We start from the raw sequence: 21,142 nt of genomic DNA, 5'->3' as shown, positions 1-21,142 counted from the left end.
GGTGCTCCAGCCCTCTGACCTACTCTGGATCCACTTTAATATGTCCATGTCTTTCCTGTGCTGAGGACCCCAGAGCTGGATGCAGCACTCCAGATGGGGTCTCACCAGAGAGGAGGGGCAGAATCCCCTCCCTCATCCTGGTGGCCCTGCTGCTTTTGATGCAGCCCAGGATACAACTGGCTTTCTTGGTTGCAAGCACACATTTGCCAGCTCTCCTCTACCAGCACCCCAAAGTCCTTCCCAGCAAGGCTGCTCTCAATCCCTTCATCCCCCCAACCATACTGATGCTGTGAACTTCCCCAGTCCAGGTATGGGACTGCATACTTGGCCTTGTTGAACCTCATGAGGCTCCCAAGGCCCACTTCTTGAGCCTGTCCAGGTCCCTTTGGATGGCACTCCAGGCATGTCAACCACACCACTCAGCTTGGTGTTGTTGGCAAACTTGCCGAGGGTGCACTCGATTCCCCTCTCCATGTCACTGATGGAGACATTAAGTAGTACTGGTCCCAGTACAGACCCCCATGGGACACCACTTTGTCCATCGGGACTCTTGAGTTGCTGACCACTACCCTCTGGATGTGATCATCCAACCAATTCCTTTTCCAGTGAACAATCCACCCATCAAATCCATACATCTCCAACTTAGAGAGAAGGATGTTGTGGGGGACTGTGTCAAAGGCCTTGTAGGAAGTGACCAACAACATCTGTAGCCTTATTCAGTACCTACAGTCAGAAAAAAAAAAAAAAAAAGACCCAATTAGGCCAGACACTGCTTTTTAAAACATGTACCTCTATATACAACAGTTATTTTTTCCTAACCTGCCTTTCTACAATGGAAAAAAAATTATCCTCTCTGCCACCAAATTTTACCAGTGCAGTAAGGCCCTTGACCAGGGCAAGTTGGATCAGAGTCTGGAAGCACTCAGACTTACAACCTGGAAGACATTTAACTCCTTCAAGTCCAAATATCTAATCCAGAAAAAAATCCTATCTGATGCTTTAAACAAGATTACTGGACTTTAATTCTGCAACACAAACGTAACAATGGGTAAACTTGCACCTTGCCCCAACAAGGTCAAGCAACATCATTAAGATATTACTTTTTTCAATAATCCTTTGGATTTTGACAAACAGGTTTTTCTGGACATCCACAGACCATTTGGCATCCTCGGTTCATTTCTGGCACTATGAGCTGAGACAAACACTACGTTCCAGAAGCCACCCAAATATCTGGGCAGAAGATGTGAAGCTCTGCCCTACCACTCAGGCCAGGCATGGATGGCCCCGGTGCTTCTTGGTGTGACAATCAAAAATACAGTTCAAAGCCTACACAGAAACATGCTTTTCTTGTAGTATATATTTTTTAAATTTACTTAGAGAAAGTGTTTCATACAGGCTACCAGCATTGACAACCTGCTCTTCTAATGCACATAACTACTTTCTGAGGAAAGGGCTACTACATACTGGAGGATTTCAACCAGCTCCTGCCCTTCAAAGGAAATTTTCTCCTGTGCTTTCCACAGAAAACACATTCTGGATGGTTTATGCTATGAAGTAATTTAAGAATTCTTGATCCCATTTTGATGGTGTTTCTTGAGTTTCTTCTTGGAGTAACTTTCCAGGTGTAAAGATGATGAACAAAAATATACAGGTCTGCTTTCTGTCCCATGACACTCTTTTTAAGCAAATCAAACAGCAGCAAAAAAACATTTTAAGCTGAAAGCTCAAAGCACTGGGAGCCTGCTCCCTTTCAGAAGGATCCTCCAGCTCTCACCCTGCTGCTCAAGAACTCCCTGAAACAGATCCCAGTTTTCACAGCTAAGTGCCTGAACTTGAGTTCCAAAAAAATCCCCAAAATAGGCATCTAAATAATTGTTCTGGCTTCTGAAAGAATGTGCTGTCAGGCCTGGCTGCTCAGCCTTTTTGGAAAACAGCCACTTTCTCTGTTCTTAAATTAGGACTTCAAAGCCTAATTTTAGCCACTTGCTTTTGGAAATCTTGATTTGTGCTTTCTTTTAAAGTAATGTTTTCCAGTCCCTGCCACTGCCGAGGTGACTCCTCTTTTTCCTCCTCCAAAAGTACAAACTATCCCTTCTCCAAAAACCCAATGATTACACTGCTGTTTGCTTTTGTAGATGTACTGGAACTGAAAACGCTCAGCTGCTGGAGAACTGGAAGACAGTACTGATAACCAAAGCTGTCAACTGTTTTCTGTCCATTTGCCACAGCTGCCCAGTTTCTCCTTTCTATTCCAAAGCCATAATGGCCCCTTGAATGTGTTCCCTTTGCCTTTCAACTTCCTGCCAACTCCAGATTACCCTTTTCTTCCCTTTCTGAAAACCCTCCTAGATACCAAGCATGCTTAATGTTAGCAATAAAAAGGACTTCAGAATAAACTGTAGTCCGTATTGATCTGAAAGTGTAGGTACATTTATTTTATGGGAAACCAGGTGAAGCACAAGTGTTGCGGATTTTGCACTTGAATTTTGTTAAAATACAAGAAACTATTTTTAAACTTTATTTTGCATCTCTATATTTAGCAAAGTGATGCAGATTTTTGGTCCCCTTGCATCAGCAGCAAACCCTCCAGCCTGCTGCTGACACATCAGGACCCACAATGCTGAGCTTTCACACTCACCAGCAGCACCAGCGTAAGGAAGTTTAGAAATAAATAATTTGTATAAAATTCAGGGAAGTGTAACAAATGTGGGTCAAAGGAGAGAAGCTAGTTTCAAACAGTTTAACCTCAGCGGGATTTCAAACCACTTGGAAATGCATGGGGTAAAGGACGATTTTGGCCAGGGCCATATATAGGGGGGTAATTTCATAACATTACTACTCCTGTCATTCCATTCCCTCAAGTCCTACAGTAAGGGTTACCTTAGTACATAAACAGAGATGTCGTAATTAAAATATTTTACAGAACAGAAATAAATACAAGAAAGGACACTGCAAAACAGAGTAACTAACTGCACTCAGTACACAATACCTCATTAAACCAGAATCTAATGATCTTCAGATAGGCAAGTTAAGAGAAATAATACGTCCTTGCAATTTTATTCACACCTTCAGCAGATCTAAACTAGCTTAAATTAGGATCTGACTGTCCTAAGATTAGGACATTCACACAGAATTCATCCCCTTGCACTCAACAGCTCTTGATATGGCATGGGATGACTTCAGGTAGAGGGAAAACACCAAGGGTGATGGCCAAGCAGGAAGAGCAAGTTGGAAGCAAGCACACAAACACACCCATGGAAGTACTAAGAATCAGAGGAAAATGGTTCATGACTGCCTCTCCATGCCAGAAGGATGCATTCAGCATCCATCTACAAACATGGACATTGCATGCTGCAAAGCCCCCTTAGCAGCAGCCAATCTGGCATCAATCAGCACCACGGTTTTCACAAGAGCATGCACTTTCCTGGAATAAAGTGTTCAAGAGGGTATATCCTGAGCCTGAACACTGCCCATACACCAGCACTGCGATACTGAAACCTCCTCACCACTGCTAGCTTACAGGCTGGTGCTGTGAGAGCAATACAGCAAGTCAATATTGCATTGACTTGCTGCATATTATTGAGAGCAATAAGTCAAAACTGCAGGAGTATTTACAAAAATAAAATGTGGAGGAAGAAGAGACAAAGCACACAGGTTTATTTCAACTGCTGTATTTGTAATACACAGCAATGACACTGCAGAGAACTTCTAGTTAGGGTTTAAGAACTGCTTTTTTTTTTTTTAAACGGAAACAGAATAGAGTTTCTGTAGCAAACTAGGTTAGACGGAAACAGGTAGAATATGTACATGGCACCACAGCAACAAACTGACTTTTTGTAAGGGAAGTCAAAGCACAGCATTTGCTAGATAGCATTGCTCTAAAGCCCCCCTCCCCAAGCACTATGGCAGTTTATTAACAGCTACTCTTTGAATCTGAAGTTCCATCTTTTTACAAAAGCTGTGCTGGTATTGCAGTTGGGAAGACAAGGGAACTTTGGGGGTCCTGGACAACTGCAAGTTGAACATGAGTCAGCAGTGCCCTGGCAGCCAGGAGGGCATCAGGCACAGCATTGCCAGCCGGGCAAGGGAGGGGATTGTCCCACTGTGCTCTGCACTGGGGCAGCCTCACCTCGAGTCCTGGGGGGTGTTTTGGGCACCACAACATAAAAAAAGATATTAAACTATTAGAGAGTGTCCAAAGGAGAGCAACAAAGATGTTGAAGGGCCTTGAAGGGAAGCCATATGAAGAGGGGCTGAGGTCACTTGGTCTGTTCAGCCTGGAGGAGACTGAGGGGAGACCCCATTGCAGTTACAGCTTCCTCATGAGGGGAAGAGGAGAGGCAAGCACTGATCTCTTCTCTGTGGTGACCAGTGACAGGACCTGAGGGAATGGCCTGAATCTGTGTCAGGGGAGGTTTAGGTTGGATATTAGACAAAGGTTCTTCACCCAGAGGGTGGCTGGGCACTGGAACGGGGTCCCCAGGGCAGTGGTCACAGCACCAAGCCCGACAGAGTTCAGGAAGGGTTTGGACAATGCTCTCAGGCACATGCTGTGACTCTTGGGGATGGTGCTGTGCAGGGCCAGGAACTGGACTTGATTATGCTTGTGGGTCCGTTTCACCTCAGCTTATTCTGTGACTGCAGCTCACAATGGAAAATTAGCCTCAGGAGGCCTGGGAAGCTAAGGGGGGTTGAGAAGATGAAGGGAAAAAAGCTAAGTCCAGAGGGCCATAAAGACTTTACCTTTCATTTCTGGTCTCGTTTCTTTTATTCAAAAGTCATCTGCAAGAAAGTCTGAAATTTTTTTCTCTAATTTAATAGTGGGATTCCTGTAATCTCTGTGTACTTCACTCAAATCAACTTTATGCTTCCACAGGAGAAAAATAAAGTCACAGTCCCCAAAGCCTATTTTAATGAGCCTTCTCGGTCAAAACCCTGCATTTTCTAACAGAGCCAGTGAGACTACAGCCAGCAGGACCAAGGATGGAGAAGCCCAGCCTTGCATGACCATTACATTCAAGAGCACTGTGTACCTTCCAGACAGTAAGCTTCAACTTACCTTTTCTTTAAATGCCCATGTCTCATAATGGCATAATAAAATTTAAAAAGCAAGAAGTAGAAAAAAAAAAGAGTGACAAGTGGGACTGTCCCTCCACATTAACCCTCATTTCCTCCAACACCCTGCAGCTGCAGCACCAAATCTGAGCACTGAGAACATCTGTCACCCACCTGCCCCCTCCTCCTGCCAAAATACTGCTGGCACCAAGCTCTGAACCCAGGGACATCTCAAGAATAAAACTCAAACTATGGAGATACATAATTCTTGGTTACTTTCTTTGCATTTAGTAGCTTGACATATGAAAGTCTGCCATCTAATCTATAAAAGTACTTAAAATTCTCCTGCACATGTGACACACTGTACAAAGCAAAAAATGGCTGTGTGCAGCTATCCTGTAAACAAGGTTTAGCTATATAAAGGTTATCTCAGGTTCACATGCTGAGTAGATACAGCAATCCAATAAAAAGTGGAGGAATTAGAAGACCATGAAAGCTGAGCGTGACAGTCACAAAGGTAATGCTATACCATGCAAATCTGACTTGTACAGGGATAAGAGTGCACATAAAACCTGAATTAAGATGCCCTGCTAAGATGTGAAACTACAACCCCTGTGTTCGGGTGGATAACTGACACCTTTTGGAGGACCATTTGTGTTTTAGAAACCAGATCACACTGAAAAAGCACACAAACAAGTCACCCTTAGGCAAGTTACAGTATGTTAAGTATTTATTTGTGTGCTTACTCTATTTCCAATGCTTGTGGGGTAGTACCTGGAGTGCTGTGGAAGAAGTGAAATTCTCTGATGAGCCCTAGCATATAAAATTACATGCAATACACTGAATTAGTTACATTCTTCAATACAAGTGAATTTCTATACTTTTACCTAAAGGAAGAAAGGATGCATACTGGCACTGTAATGCACCCCAGTGCTTGCCTTGCTGCCATTTCATTATACAGTCAGCCATGCTAGGAGAAGTCAATCTTAAAACGTTCCTGTGTTCATGCTGTACTCCTGAAAGACCATGTGTGGCTGCAGCTGTACCAATACTTGGTACCTTCATTTTAAGATGCTAAACATCATGCCAGACTGTACCATCATACATAAGTAAACAGTCCTAACAGAGGTCAGGCAAGTATGAATGATGGCTAGCTTTAAACAGAAGAAGGTACCAAAAATTTTTCCTTTTCCCACCATTCTTAGAATTAAAAGAAGAAAAAACATTACTTTAGGTACAAGTGTTATGCCATGGCATGTGCTGCTCAGGATAGAATCCTAACCACTACGTGCCCTGTTAAACCCCCTGCCTTCAAACAGTGCAAAAATAACTAGGCTCATTATTCTGAAAATCAACTACCTTTAAGATTCTGCTTTTCTAAAGGATAAAGGTGCTAACACTATATAAAGCAAGTTTTTGACCTTGTTCCTGCCTAGGATTCACAAGGAGTACTGAAAGTGAAGACAACATATCCTGGCATAGGGACAGAAAACAAGAAGACAGGAGACTTCTTACAGATGCATTTGTCAGATCATTCTCCCACACCTTTCCCTTCTTGTGCAACACTTCACACATCTGCAAATTGTTATTACTGCCATAACCATGCAGCCAGCTGATGGCATTTCTGTTACATAACTCAGGGCTGAAAAGCCTGGTGAATCCTGAGGAGTTGAACATCCTTGCCTGCACCAGACCCACGTCAAACCAACTTTTCCTGAGAATCAGAAAGTTTTGTGGTACCAAATCATTGCTGTAACAAAGGCCCCTGAAAGATGATTGACTCCTGGAGTAGTTAGAAAACATTTGTACCTGCACATTTCCTTTGTTTGATTTTGGCAGCACTTTCCAAAATGTTACTTCATCAAAAGACCCTACTCCAGGAGGTAAGTAGCGTGGTTTCTTGTATTTCATTATTTGTTTTAAGGGTAGAAAGACCAGCCAACCAATTAAAAGGAAATTCTGTAATCGTACAGCTGCGTGTGATCTTATCACTGACTCTTTCTATGAACTTTAAATAGACTACTGGAGGAAAAAACTCCACGTATCTGGCAACTTCCAAGCTGTTTTCTGCAAACTTGTAACATAAAAGCTTCAGTTACCTGCAGAAGTCAGGCAGTGAATTCCAGGAAAATAAGTCCCTTTCCTCCAAAGTTTTGCCACAATTTTCTTTCAATAAGAGGTATCAAATTCTTGGTGCAGTGAGAGCCCTGCTGCCATTAAAATCTGTTCCAAGGAAGAACACAGCTAAACTGAAGCCCCAGCTCCAGCACCAAGATGCAGAAGGTTTTGCTACATTTGCTTCATACTTTCACAAGCACTGGAGCAACGGCAGGGTTAGTACTGTAACTTAATGTAATATATCTGCTTTAAATACAGGGACAAAGCAATATCCACCCAAACAGCAGGCAATAGGTTTCTTTACCAACCCTGTAGCTACCCCACTCTCAGCAGAGCAGCAGTTCCCTGGAAAAGGGGGCACCAGACGTGGCTCCTCTGCCTTACTGCGTGTCCAGAGTCTCTTAAACAACATCTTCAGCAACTTACTCATTCCTAAAGATAAGCATCTCCATCCATCCAGTTGTGGTACCAGTCCATGCCTACCAGCAACCCTCAGGCTCCAACTTCTCCATTCAGCCTGGTCCACTATATAACCATATAACCATGTATATAGCCATACCCAGGGCGTGTGCAGCAAAGAGGAACAGACAGCAACAGTTTTGACACTGCTGCAAGGCTGCTTTCTTTCCTTCCCTACTCTCCACCCCGCCTGGGTGGAAGGAACCTGGAAAACCTGAGGTAGCCCCAAAGAAGCCAATCAAGCAAGATCAGCTTTCAGCCGGGTCCATCGCACTGCTGATTTACTGCAGCAGAAGCAGTAGCACAAGGTGGATGTGGGTGACGAAGAGGTCTCATGCAGCTGAAGCTGAGCAAAGCCATCACACTGCACCCAGCAAGGAACCATAGCAAAAAGAAAGGTAAATGAAACAGATGGACAAAATGGAAGATGCAGTATGTCTAATGCAGAACTCTAAAATACTATTAAGAGGAGGCCAAAATAAAATGCATTGCACAATCATCATTTTACATATAAGAATGGTTCTAGTGAAAAGTACAAAAACTGCAGAAAAAAGAAAGCACGAAATAACAAAAGGTCAGACAGGATATGCCATGCAGAGCTAACTACAAGATTTCTTAAATATAATTGTAGCAGCATGATCTGACAGATTATTGCACTGCAAAAAGCAAACAACAACAAAAAACCCAACCTTGACATGTTCAAACTATGAAAGAGGCAGATTTTAGGATGCATTACCCTGTTTCTGTCTTGAAAACTGCAGAACTAAGGATGGTCTCAAGGCAGGTCAGACAGGGGAAGGGGGAAAATGTTAACTATCTAGAAATCAAACACATGAAGAACCAACGACACGTTTCTTTCAAGAAAAGACAACCTGAATGTATTATTCAGTCTAAACACAGGAAAAGTATTCCAAAAGAAACAGAGCTAATAGAAATAAATACACAGAAAAGGACTGAAATAAAAAGACAGACAGTGAATATGACCAAAACCTCTTGCTACACCCTGGCCAGCTGCAGCGGAGGGCCATGAGGACAGAGGGAAAAAATCTCCTTTAATTTTCAGTCTTGTATGTTATACTGTAAAAAAAAAAACAAACAACAACCTTACTAGTGATTTGAGACACATCTTGAACACAGTAGTCCAAGACTAAATTTCAATGGGAAGTTTGATTTTCTAATAACACCAAATATTTTTTACTTGATGCCCAAAGCTTATTATTAAATTCATTATATGAGAAAAACACATTGCTATGCAACTTAGTGATTTACACATAGGAAACAATGCTGACTGCAGCAAAGTGCAAACCTAACTTACAGTGTATTTTATAAATGCTCATATTCTGCCAGGAGTGAAAGGACAGAGTTAAGCGTTGTTTCATCAGCAACACTTTTAAAGAAACTCTTTAAACTCTGGGCAAAAGATATTCTCTTCAGCCTCTATATTAAGACTCTGCACATTAATTATAAAAATGTCAACACATTCAAAGTTGCTCAGCAGGTAAGCCCTGTACATTCTGAGTGTACCTATTTTATACATGTTTCGTACAGACTGTACAGGATACAGAATAATGCTTCAGGCAATTAAATTGCTCATTCATGTCAGCAGCTCTCTGAAAGTCTTCCCCTCTGGAATCTCACCACCAATACATCCCTATTTTTACTGTACGCTAAAAGCAAAACACGCTTTTGTGCAAAAAACTCTTTCATTAACCAATTTTTCAAGTATGAAAACACCATTCCTGTAGTTGCAGGTTATTTTTCCACAATGTTTTTATCTCTGTGTAATACAAACCCTCCACATAGATGTGTCACCTCTAAATCAAACAGCAGCAAAAGGACTCTTCAATTAAACAGACCTGTTATTCTTGACGAGCGAGTTAAATGCTCAAGTTCATATTCCCACACTGGAACCGGTATGTGGTAGAGGAATAAGGGTAGGGAAAAAACCAAAAAAACACCAAAAAATCAGACTTTGTTAATATTCTACTCTCACGCTAATGACTGACAGCTTAGGTGGGAATTTGGTAAGGATCTTAGAAGAGCGATGATGCTGTACGGGAGGATGTGTCTGAACCACCAATGGCAGACTAGAGCTTCTCCATCAGTTCGGTGCAAAACCCAGCCCTGCTCCTCTGTTCTGCAAAACAACCTTTCAAGGTGTTGGGTGAGTAAGGTTTTAAAAAACAAAGACTGAAAAACAGATACAGACAGAAATATGAAAGTGTGAAAAGGTGCAGCAACAAAAAATGAAGTAAGAAGAGGGGTGGAAAACTACATAACTTCTCTGCTAGGCTTCTTCACACATGCAGTTGGCCACTCACAGTCACTGCAGGTTCAAAGATGGTCATCTCCTCCCAAGGCCATGCATCTCTCCTTTGAAGGCAACACAACACTAAAGGATGTAAATAAAACACATCCAAGACGATGGTTTTTCATACACTGTAAAGTGCAGTTAAAAACTGGCAACACTACTGTGTTCTCACAGAGAAATATCTCCGTTTCTCGTCCTTCAGGATGCAAAACTGTATTTTAACAGCTTCCTAAATGCCTATTTTAAGACACAAAGTCAATCCCACAAATGCTTAGAAAACTGCACTGTGCTATACGCAACTGATACCTGAGCTGATGCATCGTTTGAGCCTGACGCGTTTTGTGAAACCAAGAAGCATCCAGTCTGCACAACTGGAAATTCATCATACCTCTGCAATTGTTCAACTAGAGTTTAGATCTGAGTCTCTGATCTAAACAAGCCCAGCACTGAATTTAGAAAGTATGAGCCAATTAAGACAGACTTTAAAAAAAGAGAGAAAAACATTTGAAAACAACATTAGCAGTCCCTTCCTGCACCATAATGCAACCACTTAGCAGTGGTGATAGAACAAGAAATCAATACAAAGAAGTACCAAAGGATATTATTTTTATTCTGCAAGGCATGACCAGACTTGCAGCCTGCTTTTGTGTGCTTCAAAGGGAGAAGATGATGGTTTTGAAAGGTCTAAGAAAAAGGTAGAGAAGTTAGACGTTCCGGGAACCTGTCACGTAAAAGTGGAGGATCGGGTGGATATGGCCTCTGCAGAATTACTTGGGAACCTAATGACAGCTGCAAAACCAGAGGATGACAGAGTGTCATGATTTGACTCCAGCTGGCAACTAACACCCCACAGCTGCTTGCTCACCCCTCTGCAGACCTGGTGGAACAGGAGAGAGAACTGGAAAAAGGTAAAGCCTGTGGGTTAAGATAAGAATAGTCTAATAAATGAACTAAAATTAACAATTACAATAACAACAATAATAATAATGAAAACACAAATAACAAAAAGAGAGAAGGAGGAATAAAATCCAAGAAACACAAGTGAAGCACAGTAGAATTGCTCACCACTCACTGACCAATGCCCAGCCCATCCCTGAACAGCAGTTGGAGCCTCCCAGCCAACTCCCCTCAGTTTATACACTGACCATGATATTCTGCAGTAAGGAATATCCCTTTGGCCAGTTTGGGTCAGCTGTCCTAATTGTGCTTCCTCCCAGCTTCTTATGCACCTGCTCACTGGCAGAGCATGGAACACTGAAAAGTCCTTGATTTAGAGTACACCCTGCTCAGCAACAATTAAAACATCAGTGTGTTATCAACACTATTCTCATACTAAACCCAAAATACATCACTGTACCAGCTAAGAAGAAAATTAACTCTATTCCAGATGAAACTAGGACACAGAGCTACTACTATTTAAACTCACATGACAAGTGGTCTGACACCATCAACTCTAAAAATGGCTTACAGCCATGCACAATTTTTACCTATAAGCAAGTATAGGCAGCAGCAACAACTCATGCATTAGCAGAGCAATGATCAAACTGAAACACAGTAGCCTTTCAGTGATTACCTTTATTACTATGATTTTATTCCTCATTTTTAACTGAACAAACAAATGCAGTACTCCTTACTGACTTGCTCAGTGCAATCTCTCTCAAACTCTATGTAAGGATCTGCCACCCTGTATATTGCTGGTGTTCCCTTGTACTTGTGTTCTCCTCTAGTCCTTACACTGTGTTTCAAGCTCTTGCAGGTGATGGAGACATTCACACAAAATTTCCCAGCCCATGGTTGAATCTAGTGGCTGGCAAACACAGCCACTCCTTCTACAGCCAGAGCAAATGAGGCTGCAGAGGCAACCATGGTCTCAGCTGCATCTTCTGAGTGGCAAACAAGTCAGAATTTAAAAAAAAAACCATAAAAAACCCTGCTCAAATCTTTTGCAAGAGGCTTTTCTGCTTAGGCAGAGGCCACTACAGAGGCAGAGAAAAAAATCCACAGGTAACCAGGCCTTCTGGACTGGCAACTTACTTTCTGTCACTATATCACATATGTTAATAAAAGAAGAACATTCTGCACCGTATTGTACAAATGCAGGTATTTTCCCCTTTAATGAGGCTTTATGCATGCACTAAGTCAAGCTCACAAGATTAATGCAAACCTTAACAACATGCCAAAAGGCCACTGTACACCAAGTGAATCGAGGGATAAATGTATGATGCAAGTGATAAATGCATGACCTTAATTTAGGACAACCAGCTGAATTTGCACTAGTTTACAGGGTCTGTGATCAGCTAAGAGCAACCTCTCCATGTCAGTACTGCAAAACAGAAATGAACCACCAAACCACAATCACTCACCATAGGCATCTGCTGCCCTGCAATCCACAGAAGCACATACATAAAATGCAAAACTTTCACTGCGTCCTTCAAAGCCAAATCCAGATTCGTGTGCAAGGCCTGTGACTACCACACAAGCCCTTCCTCAAAAGCATGCGAGCAGCCATGTGAATGAACTGACCCCACACATGGTTTCCGGCAAGCACACAGGCCATGCACCCGAAGTAACATGACATTTGACCTTCAACATGCAGGAAGGTTTCTCAAGTTTCTTTTTCTAAAGGGCAGGGTGATGTTAAACATTGAAGAATGTCATCCTCCTAACTGGTTAAAGGTTTAATTATTGTTATTTAAGTCAAAGGTTCTCCCTACTGTTTGGCAAGGAGATGATTCTCAAAATGATGATTCAAAACACTAGTATTTTTAAAAGTAACCCAAGAGCACGAATATTCCTTCAGGAAAAGACTAACTGAAGCTTTCTGATTCAATTATGTGCATAGAAACAGCACATCTAAAGGGAAGCCTACACAGATTAAGGCAATAAAGGTCTATAGCTTCCCAAGTCTTCACTGTCTCAAGTGAACCCAAACCCGAGAACCCGGGATCAGCTCAAGGACTAGACCTCTATGTTCAGACCACTACGTTGACAATGATACAGTAGTGGCAAATATAAGAGTAGATTTCTTTTGCTCATTTCTAAGAGCTTCAAGATCTCTACTTAAATATATGTGTCATGGTTTTAACTCAGCAGAGGAACTGCTGCTCCTCCACAAAGTTGTGGTCTGCTCCAAACCTTAACTGTATGGCGTCTAAGGGAACAAGGCATTTTCTCTCAACTAGCACTTGCTAAGGGCTCTTTAGTCCACATGGGCACAGCATAAATACTGCTTTAACCCGAAATGCTTCCCAGCAAACTTTTAACAGCAAGAAGTAAAGTGAAGGGGGGAAAAAAAAGAAAAAAAGACATCAATTTGCCTGCTTATGAATTAACTACCTAAACATATAAGGTGTATTTGGTTTAATAAGGTAAACAACATTGTTCTGCAAATTAATACTTGTTAGTTTATATCTAACCCTGGTAACATCCATAAGATGACACCAACAAAAACACCCATTGGCATACAGAAAAGTTGGAGTGTTATCTAAATCAAGACTACATCCTTTATGAAATCGAGTATATGTTTTACAGCAGAGAGCCCGAACATGCACATCGGAAGAAAGCAATTACCCTCCAGTCACTGCAAAGACAGCTGGCAAGAAGAGAAACAGTTTTCTCAAGGTCAAGAGGGAGAGGAGCACTTCCAAGCGATAACAAAAGAGGAACAGTCGGTTTGTTCAAATCGCTGACCCAGAGTCTCAAAGAGGACGGTTAAGTAGGGATCAAAGCACAGGGCACAATTTGAAAATGCAGGAAAAAGGTTTATTCCACATTTGCTGTATTGCACAAGCAAGTTTTATCTCCTGTAAATATTAGGGCAACTCAGCATATTTAGTCACTACCCAAAGCATATCACTTGGCAGGCAAATGTTTGATACAAAGTTTTGACTTAGAGGTCAATTAAATACAGACAACTTTAGCTTAAATACAAGTTCATGAAATGTCTGTATATTTTTACTTGCTCAGTATGCCACTGGTCATTAACAAAGTTATGATTAATGAAGCACAACCTCTACAGTTAATAAAGTTTTAATAAGGGCATGAAAAATACCCAGTTGCAACGGGATGCCAAGACCAATTCAACTCATGGCACTGAGCTCATCATAAGTAGCATGATTAATTTGTTCATGGAGAAGTGGCAATTGCACTTAGCAGCATGCATTTTTTGTAAAATCTCTGCACCTGGTAAGGAGGTTTATTCCTGTTTCACACAAGTCAACTATTTCACCAAGAAAATTAAATAATTCTCCACTGCATCCAATACAGCAGGAAAGCATTTACCAACCCCATACTTCAGACAAGTTTGCTCTTGTGCTCTTATTTGCCCTGTAAAATAATGTGTTCTAAATGCCAAAACACAAACAGAGAAACCAAGGCAATAAATTTCAGGAGATTAATTTCATTACATAGATATAAGGAGACCCAATGCATACACAGTCAACAGCAACTCTGCAAGTTATTTCCATAATAAGATTGAAGGTAGCATTTATGTGATTTGTCAGTCAAAAAAATCAATTCATGTCACTGTTTGTTAAACAAACATCTAACTGCTGTTCTGTCAGATGATGGGGACAGGTTTCAGTGGCCTCAGAAACCCAGATATAAATTACTTTTACCAATCAGCACTTAGGAACTGCAGGGATATTAGCCTAAGCAATGCCCTCTTAACCATATTGCTGCAATACCAAATTTAAACAGCCTTAGGAAAGGTCATAGCAAAGCAATCTGACCTGGAAATAAGTTTTTAAACAGACCAACATATATGTAATTAATTGACTATCCTTTTCATTTGTCCTTGTGTGTTCTTCCATTTAAGGCAAAAAGCATTTTCAATGCTAGTATGCACAAACTGCAGGAATATTCTGCATTTTTAACACATTTAAGAATCACAAAACAAATTAGCAACTACATTACAAGGATTATTGTCAGTTTTGTGAAGTGTCTGGATGCACATGGAGAAGTGTTCTCTGTCATGCAGAAAGCATCCACTTCTTCAGTCTATTATATAGCAAAACAGCTTTGAAAAGCTTATGCTGCGGCCTGGAAGAATGTAGTTTTGTACACTGTAAAAACAGGAAAACAAAAGCATTACTGCAAGAGCTGAGGCCAACAGCCCCCATAGTATTCCCATGTCTAAACAGTTTTATAGATCTCACCCCCACACAATTAATTCAGGACATGGTAACAACAGAAGGTAACAAAAGAAGACTGACATTAAGACGTCAAAATGAATGAGTTGTTCAGTTATGCAGGGGAGGTTATAGTAAACAGCATAATTACCTATACATGCCTTCACACCCTAAAGGAAGAGCTGCCACATCTAAGTGGAGCTTTTGTAGATGTGAAGAGACATTTTGCTTGTGATCCATCTTAAGACACCATGCCACTCCTGGGAGTAAAACAACATGCCAAGAAAGAATAGGTAGAGGTATTTGTGGCTCTGCTCTTCAGTGATGAAATAGCACCCCTGCCTCTTTCTGTTCAAAGTCAGAGAACAAAACCTCCATGTCTGAAATAAAAAAAACCAAACACGCCACCAAGAGCACATTTGCTCCAAAGGGCTTTCTCAGTCCAAAAGAGCCTTCCTGGCATGAGCTGTCACAGGGAACAACTCTGCACAGTAGAGGCGCTCTGGCTTCCTGCTGCTGTGGTGGGAACCCAGACCCAGAGAGCTAAGTCACCCACCATGTGGGTAGCAGGGTGACACCTGACATGGCCCTGAGCCCACCTTTCCATCCAGTCACTGCTCCACACCACCACACCCTCCTGCCCTGCCTGTTGGGCAGGCAGCAGTGACAATGAGCACTCACTGGTAACCTCCTTTTAGCACTAGCTCCAAGAGGGCCAGAGGGAACAATAGTACACAGAGGCATGACACTGTTTTAACAGTGTAGACAACTGCTGTTTCTCTCCCAGTTTAACTCAGGTGGGATACAGACAGCATGAATTGGGAGATTCGTTTTGTCTACCACCGAGTGAGCGTTGCTGAGATCACCAGAAGAAGGCAAAAGACAAGTATTTTAACCTTGTGCTTCATCTGGGTGTCTTTTTTTTCTGAGCTCAGCAGAAACAGAAGCTTTTGATGTTGCAAAGTTTACTGCCCCAAAAATGAGGAAGGTGAAGGAATGAGGTCAGCTCAGTACTTGAGAGCATTTAACCCATTACCAGCTGAATGTCACTTATAAGGAACATGCTTCCCAAGCAGCTCTGGACCACGCTCAGCATTGGGCTCTCCATCTGTGGCTGCTGGACTTGAGCACCAGGTCAGCCTGAAATCCTAAAATATTGTCAGTTCCACCATCATTCCCAAAAATCTGAATCTTCAAACATATTTCCAAAAGCCTGCTCCTAGCAAGTTGCAAAAGAAAGCACAATTAAAGAAACTGTCCAGAGGCGTGATTGATCTACAGTACTATTTCAAATTTACTTTTTTTTTGTTCTGTTAACTTCTCTAAGTTAATTCCTTTTATAAACAACACAAAATGAAAGTCAGCAGGGAAAGATGAGATTAGGCCAGAGAATTCAAAATATTTTATTTCAATTCTGGCTGTACTAAGAAGACAAAGAATGCAACAAGAAGAATTCATGCTGAGAAATTTAGGAACAACATCAACTTACTAAAAATACTGCAATAAGTAAAGCCAGGGACTGGTCAGACAGCACATAAACTGAATACCATTAATGATGCTATATTTAAGTACCAAATATGCATGAGTTTTAATCAAAGATAGTCCATCTGATCGGCTGCTGCTAGGTAAAAGGCAATAATTCACAAAGTGCAGCTGTTTTTTAAAAAGCAGCATGAAGCACTAGCCAGATCCTTTGCCAGCTTGCAAGACAAACCCACACTGCATATTCATTTCACTGCTGCTCTCCCTGGTTGCATTTGAATGCTAAAATACAGGAGACTTAGGTAAGAACACATTATAAACTTAGCTACGTATGAATAAAAAATACAAAGAAGAGCTTCCAGCACACATTATACATGTAATATATGCCTTGTACAAAATGCAGTAATATCAAGCATAATTCTGGCATGTCTTTTAGTGCTCTTGACTAATGTCAGCTGGCAACAGCAACCGTGAGGGCAAATCCACTCTTAACTTCAGAAAACCGCACTGTGGTCCTTTTCATTTGCTCCTAAATTCACACAATGCTGGAAAGAGATCTCCACCCCAGCTATCTCCAAATACCACAAGTTTCAGGTGAAATCCTCCCTCTGTGTGCAAATACAGCTACCCTAAGGCAGAGTACCTGTGTTGGCTACTTGGTGCTTTGAAAGCAGACTATGTCGAGTGCACCACAAATACATAAATACTTACATAAAAAACTCCAGCTTTTACTGCTAAACAGCATCAGACGATCACGTGTGCCACAGGCTGACTCTCCCCGACAGAGCTTCAGCTGCTGTTAGCAGCGGTGAGTCTGCACCAGTACTTATCTCTAGCTATGGAGTATTTGAACAGCAGAGGAAAATCTCCGGCTGTGACTGCACCGAAGGAGCAGGAAGCGCTTAGAGTGAAATACATCGCAAAACTCCTCACCGTTATTCGCAAGTTCTTATTTAAACCAAAAAAATCACCTCCCTCTACGCTAGCAGCTTAACACTGATGCAGCAACACCATTAGCCCGCATGTACAAAAACTTCGCAGCCGCAAACCCTCCACCCACCGCGGCCGCCGGCGATAATTTCAGCCGGCGGTTTACGGCAGGCCCGCAGCTGCCAGGTCCTGGCAGGGAGCTGCTCTGGCAGAGATAACCTCACCCTGGAAGCAACCTGGCCCAAAACTTCGGCGAAAGGCTGTGCCGCCACCGGAGACGCCTGAACGCTCGTCCGCCTCTAGTTTCAGCTGCAGAGCGTGTTTCCATTTGTACAGAGCGGTTTTGGAGACTTCCTGATGGGAAGCATCCCAACTGCAGCCATGCCCCTGCCTTGTTTTCCCCCGCCATCGCTAGGAGCCGGCTGAGCTCTTTGCTGGAGTTTTCTGTCACAGCCACGAGAACTCTGCCATGGCACTGAATCCCACAGCATCAGAGATCATCCGAAGCAGTGAGAATACAAATGAGCCGTACGGGGCACTGCCGTTCAGCCGCGGCTGGGACACGGAGCGCGCAGTGCACCCAGCTGCCGGAGGGAGAAACGCCTCTTGTCGTCTGCCAGGAGCCCTCCTTGCTGAGCGAGCCAAGGTGCTTCTATTCCTGCCCAGGTCTGCAAAACTGGCCTTTTGTCTGCAGACTCACAGTTCAGATTGATACCGGAAAGCTCTCTGGAGCGGGATCTTCAGATGGTGCATCCCTTGGAATCAGGGCAAAGAAATGAGGGCAGAAAAGCAGCAAACGCAGGCAGGAAAGGAGAAAACACTATTGCCCAAGACAATACCTCACATAACCCCGGGCACTGCCGACTTCTAATGCTGCTGGTGCCCGAGGGCTTCCAGGAGATGAAGAGATAAAAGCAAAGTCATAAAGTTTTTAAGGAAGTCCCTGCACAGGCATCTGACACACTGACACATTTCTGTCGTTTGCCCTTCCTTTTCTGCTCATTTCCTAATGCATGTACTCTTTAAACATCTAGGTTTCAAAACGGGCCGGCCCCTTTCAGAAGCACCGCACATCTCCAGGGCGCTGGTTTAACGCGGCGTCTGCCCTGTCCCACACAGACCCGGGAACTACCGTGCCAGCAGCTCCAGTTCTAAACCAGTACGGCGGTCAGGGGCGCTGGGCAAGAGTTCAGGGAAGAAGAAGTAGTAACAGCATTCCCTTCCAAGCCCGACGAGCCCTTTCCGCTGACACCCTGCCTCTCTCCGCCGGGCTGCTCCCCCGGCCGGCAGCAGCCGCCTCAGCGAGGCCGGGCCGGCGGGATGCACACCCCAGACACCCGCCACGGCGGAAAAAAACGGATCAGAGTTTCTGGAACCGTGGCAGCGCTCAGCCCTCCGGGAGCTCCCCGGGCAGGCAGCTGCGGCCAAGGATGGGGGCTGAGGTGCGGGGTCTCCTCCCTTCCCGCCCCTGTTATTTCACCCCACTCCGTGCCCCGCACGGCGGAAGGCGCTGCCGCCGCCGCCCGGGATGCAGTATCCATGGCAATGCGGGATTGCATCATGCTCTTGACTAAACTGCACCGGGGAAAAGACGCTCCCGGCGAGAGCCCCGTCCCTTCCGCCGCCCCGTCCCCTCCCTCCACGGCCGGCCTGCCCGCCACTGCCGGCCCCGTCCCCGGCCGCAGCCCTGCCGCTCCTCGCCGGGAGCCGAGCCCCCCTTTCGCTCCGCGCACCGCCGGCGCTGCCGCCGCACTTGTTGCGCGCCCCGCGGAGCGGCGCCCCCCGCCCACCGTGGCCCCCACCCCCCTCGTCCTCCGCATCCTCCTCCGGGCCCGGGCGGCCGCGCCGCATCCCGTCTCCGGGCGGGGAGCCCCGGCGCTGCGCTCCCTCCCGGCCGGGAACGCGGCCCTACCTGGCGGCGGCGGCGGCACTGGGGGCGGCGGGCGGCACCGGCCGGTCTGTCCCGCTGCGAGCCGCGGGGCGGGGCCGAGAGGCGGGCACGGAGCGGCGGGCCCCGCCCCCCCGCCGGCCGTGGGCTGACGGTGACGTCAGAGTGGTGCGGGGGGCTCACGGGCGGCGGCGGAGGGGCGCTATGACGTCACGGGCGCAGAGAGCCAATCCGGCGGCGGGGAGCGGCTCGTGCGGGGCTCCCGCCGGCGCGGGGGTCGGAGCCGCCGAGTCCAACAGGTCCGGCCCGCGCCCGCTCCGGGCAACAGAGAGCGGCTCCTCGGGCCCTGAGGGCTCTCAGCCCGGGCCGTGGGAGCGGAGGGCCCCTGTGAAAAACAATATGGGACCATGTAATTAAAGACTGTCATAATGAGATGAGCCGCAGGCCTGCATTAAAGGTCCCGGGCAGATGTAGTTGATGCTTCCGGTGTTTTGAAGTAACGGGCTTTGCAACGTGACAGCATTTTTGAATGTAAGCTCTAGCTGCAATTAAGTAGGTGGTATTTTAACTTGGTCATATAATAAAACCGCTGGTTTTGTGTAATTTACATGCATATGCTGAGCCGGTCCCCACAGTGTCAGGTGTCTGAGGAAGGAATCTCAAAGCATCTCCTTTGGCTCCTTTCCAGTTGCAGGGATGCTCAACAGAGGAAGGAAAGTTCTGTCCATGCTCTCCAGACACTGCATTACCTCCACAGGATCCTAACGGGGCAATAGTGAGGATGCCTTGGCGTTATCATGGCCAACAGGAAGAAACCAGTTTGTTTCTTTCCCTCTCTCACATATTCCCTCGTGATGGAAGATGACCTTTTAATTTTTTCCCCCTCCTAAGAGTTTGTTCCATCTCTTTGTTAATTAAATGAAAATGTTACGTAAATAAAGAGCAGCTTTGCTTTGCAAAGGAGAGGAATCAAGAAGCAATTTGCATGGGGTTTATTCAAGATCAAGTATCTCCACTCTATGGGAAGCAGTTAGCAATTTTAGAAAGCTGCAGCAAAAAGGTTTTCCTGGAGCTTTCCCTGAGCTGTAGAAGACAGCTGATTGGTTGAACCCATCAAAACTGGCTATGCCAACCCAGCATCCAATAGCTTCTCCTGGGCAGTGATACTATGTCCATGGTCATTTAGCTGAAGCAATGTATTGCAGCCTCACCTCACCTGATTGAAACTCCATGTGCAAACAGTCCCCAGAGGTCATGCTGGGCTGTAAATAGTCAAAAACAGGTCCCGGGAGGGTCAGCTGTGTCCTGGGGTGCATCAGGCACAGCATCACCAGCTGGTCAAGGGAGGGGATTGTCCCACTCTGCTCTGCTCTGGGGCAGCCTCACCTCGAGTCCCGTGTGCTGTTTTGGTCACCACAATATAAAAAGGACATTAAGCTATTTGAGAGCATCAAAAGGAGGGCCACGAGGATATGAAGGGCCTTGAGGGGAAGCTGTATGAGGAGCAGCTGAGATCACTTGGTCTGTTCAGTCTGGAGAAGAGGAGACCAAGGAGAGACCTCATTGCGCTTTTCAACATTGTCAAGAGGGATAGTGGAGGGACAGGCACTGATCTCTTGACTCTTGTGACCAGAGGCAAGACTCAAGGAAACAACATGGCGCTGAGTCAGGGGAGGTTTAGGTTGGATATCAGGAAAGAGGTTCTTCACCCAGAGGGTGGTTGGGCACTGGAACAGGCTCCCCAGGGAAGTGGTCACGGCACCAAGCCTG

The 21,142-nt window shown here is 44.6% G+C and overlaps 1 protein-coding gene across 2 annotated transcripts in view; it reads right to left on the bottom strand.

Moving 5' to 3' along the window:
• ELOVL5 (ELOVL fatty acid elongase 5) overlaps positions 1-19,470 on the bottom strand; it is a 39,684-nt gene extending 20,214 nt beyond the window's left edge. The window contains exon 1 of one of the 2 annotated variants that reach the window (XM_069011433.1): positions 19,397-19,470. The gene's annotated coding sequence lies outside the window, so the exon portion shown is untranslated. Of the gene's footprint in view, positions 1-11,008; positions 11,022-19,396 lie in introns of those variants that run through there. The other variant, XM_069011434.1, reaches the window with a different exon arrangement.
• Between the last annotated feature and the right edge of the window lie 1,672 nt (positions 19,471-21,142).

This window comes from Aphelocoma coerulescens, chromosome 3, assembly GCF_041296385.1.
Source record: "Aphelocoma coerulescens isolate FSJ_1873_10779 chromosome 3, UR_Acoe_1.0, whole genome shotgun sequence".
Lineage (NCBI taxonomy): Eukaryota > Metazoa > Chordata > Aves > Passeriformes > Corvidae > Aphelocoma > Aphelocoma coerulescens.
This window is presented reverse-complemented; position numbering and strand designations above follow the sequence as displayed.